Source organism: Rutidosis leptorrhynchoides, chromosome 10 (genome assembly GCF_046630445.1).
Source record: "Rutidosis leptorrhynchoides isolate AG116_Rl617_1_P2 chromosome 10, CSIRO_AGI_Rlap_v1, whole genome shotgun sequence".
In the NCBI taxonomy this organism is placed as follows: Eukaryota; Viridiplantae; Streptophyta; class Magnoliopsida; order Asterales; family Asteraceae; genus Rutidosis; species Rutidosis leptorrhynchoides.
Genome location: NC_092342.1, coordinates 140,190,331 through 140,197,023, shown reverse-complemented (window position 1 = coordinate 140,197,023; position 6,693 = coordinate 140,190,331).

Sequence of the window (6,693 nt, the reverse complement as noted above, 5' to 3'; positions counted from 1 at the left end):
TGCATAGAGTAATGAATTAAGAATTAGAATGTGTTTGATTGTTCGAACATTTCCCTTCGTGTGACCATTTTATTTATGACATCTTTCAAGGTGTCTTGCTCTTCTTTTTGTTGCGGATTTTGATTTTCCTTTACCAAAATGTATCTTATTATGATTGTTCCTGAGTTCTTTACTCACTTCATCCATTTTGCCACTTATGACTGATACCAGTTCACTCGGGAAGGTGTTATTATTACGTTTAGTAATCATAGCGTGTAATAGTAGACCATGGTTCAAATCAAAGGAATTCTTCATCTCGTAAAACCTAAAAACACAAAAATTTAGAATGGAGGGAGAAGATGAAATGTCCTGTTCTTATTGATTAAAAACGTTCCATATTAATTGATTTCGTTGCGAGGTTTTGACCTCTATATGAGACGTTTTTCAAAGACTGCATTCATTTTTAAAACAAACCATAGCCTTTATTTCATAAATAAAGGTTTAAAAAGCTTTACGTAGATTATCAAATAATGATAATCTAAAATATCTTGTTTACACACGACCATTACATAATGGTTTACAATACAAATATGTTACATCGAAATCAGTTTCTTGAATGCAGTTTTTACACAATATCATACAAACATGGACTCCAAATCTTGTCCTTATTTTAGTATGCAACAGCGGAAGCTCTTAGTATTCACCTGAGAATAAACATGCTTTAAACGTCAACAAAAATGTTGGTGAGTTATAGGTTTAACCTATATATATCAAATCGTAACAATAGACCACAAGATTTCATATTTCAATACACATCCCATACATAGAGATAAAAATCATTCATATGGTGAACACCTGGTAACCGACATTAACAAGATGCATATATAAGAATATCCCCATCATTCCGGGACACCCTTCGGATATGATATAAATTTCGAAGTACTAAAGCATCCGGTACTTTGGATGGGGTTTGTTAGGCCCAATAGATCTATCTTTAGGATTCGCGTCAATTAGGGTGTCTGTTCCCTAATTCTTAGATTACCAGACTTAATAAAAAGGGGCATATTCGATTTCGATAATTCAACCATAGAATTTAGTTTCACGTACTTGTGTCTATTTTGTAAATCATTTATAAAACCTGCATGTATTCTCAACCCAAAAATATTAGATTTTAAAAGTGAGACTATAACTCACTTTCACAGATTTTTACTTCGTCGGGAAGTAAGACTTGGCCACTGGTTGATTCACGAACCTATAACAATATATACATATATATCAAAGTATGTTCAAAATATATTTACAACACTTTTAACATATTTTGATGTTTTAAGTTTATTAAGTCAGCTGTCCTCGTTAGTAACCTACAACTAGTTGTCCACAGTTAGATGTACAGAAATAAATCGATAAATATTATCTTGAATCAATCCACGACCCAGTGTATACGTATCTCAGTATTGATCACAACTCAAACTATATATATTTTGGAATCAACCTCAACTCTGTATAGCTAACTCCAACATTTACATATAGATTGTCTATGGTTGTTCCGAAATATATATAGATGTGTCGACATGATAGGTCGAAACATTGTATACGTGTCTATGGTATCTCAAGATTACATAATATACAATACAAGTTGATTAAGTTATGGTTGGAATAGATTTGTTACCAATTTTCACGTAGCTAAAATGAGAAAAATTATCCAATCTTGTTTTACCCATAACTTCTTCATTTTAAATCCGTTTTGAGTGAATCAAATTGCTATGGTTTCATATTGAACTCTATTTTATGAATCTAAACATAAAAAGTATAGGTTTATAGTCGGAAAAATAAGTTACAAGTCGTTTTTGTAAAGGTAGTCATTTCAGTCGAAAGAACGACGTCTAGATGACCATTTTAGAAAACATACTTCCACTTTGAGTTTAACCATAATTTTTGGATATAGTTTCATGTTCATAATAAAAATCATTTTCCCAGAATAACAACTTTTAAATCAAAGTTTATCATAGTTTTTAATTAACTAACCCAAAACAGCCCGCGGTGTTACTACGACGGCGTAAATCCGGTTTTACGGTGTTTTTCGTGTTTCCAGGTTTTAAATCATTAAGTTAGCATATCATATAGATATAGAACATGTGTTTAGTTGATTTTAAAAGTCAAGTTAGAAGGATTAACTTTTATTTGCGAACAAGTTTAGAATTAACTAAACTATGTTCTAGTGATTACAAGTTTAAACTTTCGAATAAGATAGCTTTATATGTATGAATCGAATGATGTTATGTACATCATTACTACCTCAAGTTCCTTGGATAAACCTACTGGAAATGAAAAAAATAGATCTAGCTTCAAAGGATCCTTGGATGGCTTGAAAGTTCTTGAAGCAGAATCATGACACGAAAACAATTTCAAGTAAGATTTCCACTCGAAATAAGATTGTTATAGCTATAGAAATTGAATTAAAGTTTGAATATGATTATTACCTTGTATTAAAAAGATAACCTACTATAAGTAATAAAGGTTTCTTGATCTTGGATGATTACTTGGAATGGATTTAGAAAACTTGGAAGTAAACTTGCAATCTTGGAAGTATTCTTGATTTTATGAAACTAATGTAAGACCCGAATATTTATCTTGTATACTTGTGTACTTATGACATTCGAGAACGGGCTTCGTTGAATATTGTTATGTAATTAAAAAGGTAAAAGAATCTGAAACTGGCTACTTGCGCGCCGCGCGGGTCTGGGGCGCGCCGCGCCAAATCACGCAGACAGCCCTCTTCTTCTTTTTAATTGTTTTAAATGAAGGGCAATTGGGTAATTTCACTTGGGGCCGGATTTGTGAGCCATATTAGCTGGTTTGGATCAGTTTTGGATCATTTTCACATCCATTCATCACTCTCAAACTATTTTAGAGAGAGAGAGAGAGAGATTCTAGAGAGAGATTTAGGGTTTTGGTGAAGAAGGAGGCCGAATTGATCAAAAGCTCGAGTTCTAAAGTTGTTCCTTTCGTTCCTAGCTACGTTGTGGTGGTATTGGTAAGCTTAAACTCCGAATTTCATCTATTTGATTTGATATTCAAGTTAGGGTTTGAGTTAGTTTGATGAAAAACCCTTTTAGATGATGAAATGGGTTTAGTGATGCTAGTAATTGGGTTTATTGTTAATTGTTGGTGGATTTTGGGTTGGTGAACTAATTGGCCATGTTTAGGACTTGAAATTGAGTTTAATCACTTAAGTTAGTGATTATGGAAGTATTGAAACCCATTTAAGGTTATTTGATTGACTAATTGTGACTTTGGGTCAAATTAGGGTTTGGTGGTGATTATGACTCATTTGGCGATTTAATGAGGTTTATAAACTTGAAATGGATTAGGTTGAAGTATAAAACCAAGTTAAATGTGTTTTGGTGTCAAAACTTGTAAATGGTGAGATTTTGACCTCATGGGTCAAAATTAGGGTTTAAGTGTCAAAATGGGTATGGCACGTGTTTAACACTTGAGTTCGGGTTTATTTGGCATATTAGGACCATTCTCACTTGTGTGAGTGATTATTGGTTAGTTTGGGCGCGGTTTGTACTTGGTAGTGCATTTGGGTCAAATTTGCACTAAGTGTCAAATTGGGTTGATTTGTGAATCCACTCTAAGTGTATTGTTGTAATTGTGATAATGGAATAGGTATTTTCCATTGGCTAGTTGCGGTTTACTTGGAAGCTTTCTTCAAGACTTCAAGGTGAGTGATAATATCCTATGTGCATATGTATGTGTAGGATGGGTGCGGGTCGGGTGAAGTGATTCTCGGCTATAGAGCTCACTTCACATATAGATGGATTTGATAGACTTGCGTTTAGATCCAATTGGCACGGTTGTGCGTTTTGGTTGACCACCTTTGGCGAGGTACACGTTTTGTGTGTACACTATCACACGTGGTTGTGATGTGGATGATATAACCCCAATGGCGAAGGGTTTTGAGTTGGAGAAGTGAATCGCGTGTAGTTCGGATTCACGATGACGCGTGTAGTTCGGTCATCTTATCAAAATGAATCTCGTGTAGTTCGGATTCATGGTGACTCGTGTAGTTCGGTCATCTTATTGAGGTAGTAATCTCGTGTGGTTTCGGATTACTAAGGCTCGTGTAGTTCGGCCAACCTCGATGTTGTGAAGATAGTAATCTCGTATGGTTTCGGATTACTAAGGCTCGTGTAGTTCGGCCAATCTTCATTGTGGTATTTGGTTCTCGGTATTGGGTTAAGGTGTTAACCTTGTTCGTTTATATTGTTATATATTAATGTATTGTTGTGTTGTAGCTAACCCTCCGGGTGTAGCTATTTGGCGTTGTTCACATCGTCATTGGTGAACTTATATTGTTGTTGTATCTTTAGCTCGTTGCTTAGAGATCGTACGGTATGCTTAGTGTAGTGCCTTATATGGATGCCTCGGTATGCGGTATTTGTTATTTTATGGCGTGTCCATTTTATACATATATATGTATGTAGTATATTATCATTCACTAAGCGTTAGCTTACCCTCTCGTTGTTGACTCTTTTTATAGATTGCATGCGGATGGTGGCTCGGGTAAGCGCGAGGATTAGAGGACTTGCATAGTTTGCGTAGAAGGCTTGCTTTTGGATTTATTAGGATTGGGTAGCGTATCCCCAATCGACATGCTCGGGTTTCTTTTGTATTAAAAGTCTTATGGTCGAAAATTGTATTTTGATACTTAAAGGGTAATTTGGGTCGATGTGGGCCCCGCTTCGTAAATATAATTTTATTAATAGAACGTGCTAGTTTTTATATATGGAACATGGGGTTAAAAGCGTTTTGTCTAAATACGTCGGGAACTAGTCAAACATTTTCGCATTTAAGGACTTTTTGGACAGTCCACTTTGGCGCGCCGCGCGGCCTATATGGCGCGCCGCGCCACATGCTGTTCAGGAATTTTTTTTTTTATTTTGCTGTTTTCACGTGGTTTTGTCGTTGGATGGTTTGGGTTGTTACAAGTGGTATCAGAGCATGGTCTAAGGGATTTAGGTGACTTGAGATAGGTGCCTAGACTTAGACTTGTGTGCGCTTAAATTGTTGCGGGACTTGTAGGATTACGGGTCGGAATTGGTTTGGTTAGTGCCTTGGCTATAGGTTGACTAACGTTTATATTAGTAATGCGGATATTATTAATATGTTGTTGTGTTGTGATAATAATTCTCGCGTGTGTTTGTACCGCGTAGAATTTTGGTTGTGTTTGTGTATATCATCGAGCGAGACGGTCGTTGTACTAACGAGTAGATGCGGCATGTGTGCGTAATAAGAACTTACAAACCTTATTACGGGTGCAAATCGTGTCTAACAAGTGATGTACGATGAGTGTTTAGCAAGATGGGGCTGTGTCGTGCGTACGGTTTTACACGTTCGTGGACTAATCATTTTGCATTCTTTAGAATGACGACGCGAAACGAGACCGAGGCGAATGACGCGGAGTTTAACACTAGGGTTGCGGCCGCCGTTGCGGAGCAAATGGGTGCGTTAGAAGAAAGAATGGAAAGGAGGTATTCCAAACTTCAAAGTAGTGGTGAAATGGAGCGTTATCTTAAGAGCTTCATGAGGACTAAACCCCCGATGTATGACGGAAAGCCGGATCCTTTGGTAAGCACAACTTGGATTTCGGACGTCGAAGGGTGTTTCCGTACTATTGATTGCCCTCCCGAGAGAAAGACGAGACTCGCTACGAGTTTGTTGCGGGGTAGGGCAAGGGATTGGTTGAATGGTAAGATTGATCTTGTCGGTGGCGAGACGTTTATGGCTTTATCGTGGGACGACTTTAAGGAGGAATTCTTCGAGGAGTTCCGGACTTCGGTCGATTTGTGGGAATTGCGTAATGAGTTGCGAAATTTGCGACATGGATCTATGGATTTGAGTACTCTCAAGACGACCTTTATGGCGAAGGCTCGTTTTTGTCCGGAGTATTTGGGGAATGATCGTTTGTTGATGGGAGATTTCTATCGGACCTTGAATGATGACTTGAAAAGTAAAATTAGCCGGGGTCAAGTGAAATCGTTTCGGAATTGTTCGACTTGGCTAGAGGTTTCGAGTCGTATTCACGATCGAAAAAGGGTGAACCTTCAAGTGAGCGAAGGGTCGTTTCTTATGGTGCTCCGAGTAAGAGGGCTAAGGGTCCAAGTGTGAGCACAGGTGGTACGCAAGCGAGTATGTCGGATTCTAGTGCGGCTAGATGTTACAATTGTGGCGTGAGGGGTCACAAGTCTTGGGAATGTTCGGTACCAAAGGGTGATGGTATAGTGTGCTTCAATTGCCAAAAAGAAGGACATCGTAAGTCGGAATGTCCCGAGTTAGCGGGAACGGGTGCGGCCAGGAGACGTTAAGGTACGTTTAATTTTGATAAATATGTCTTTTGATTATTTATTAAATGCCGTTTGAGTTTGAGTTGCGTGCCTTTGTTGTGTATGTTATGCTATGGGTGACGTTCCTAATGGAAGTACCCTATGTTGATGTTTGATTGACGGGCGAAGGGCGTAAGACTTGGCGTAACCAAGCATTCCTTAGTATTTGGAAAATGTCTCTACCAAGCCATGGAAATGAGTTTTGGTGTTCGGATGTTAGAGCATGTTCACTCTCGTGTTGAAGTTGATGAACCATGAGGTTCGACGGGTGGGATGAAACCCGAGAAATCGAGTGTTTTGGATCTTGATGTATGTTGGTAAAGGA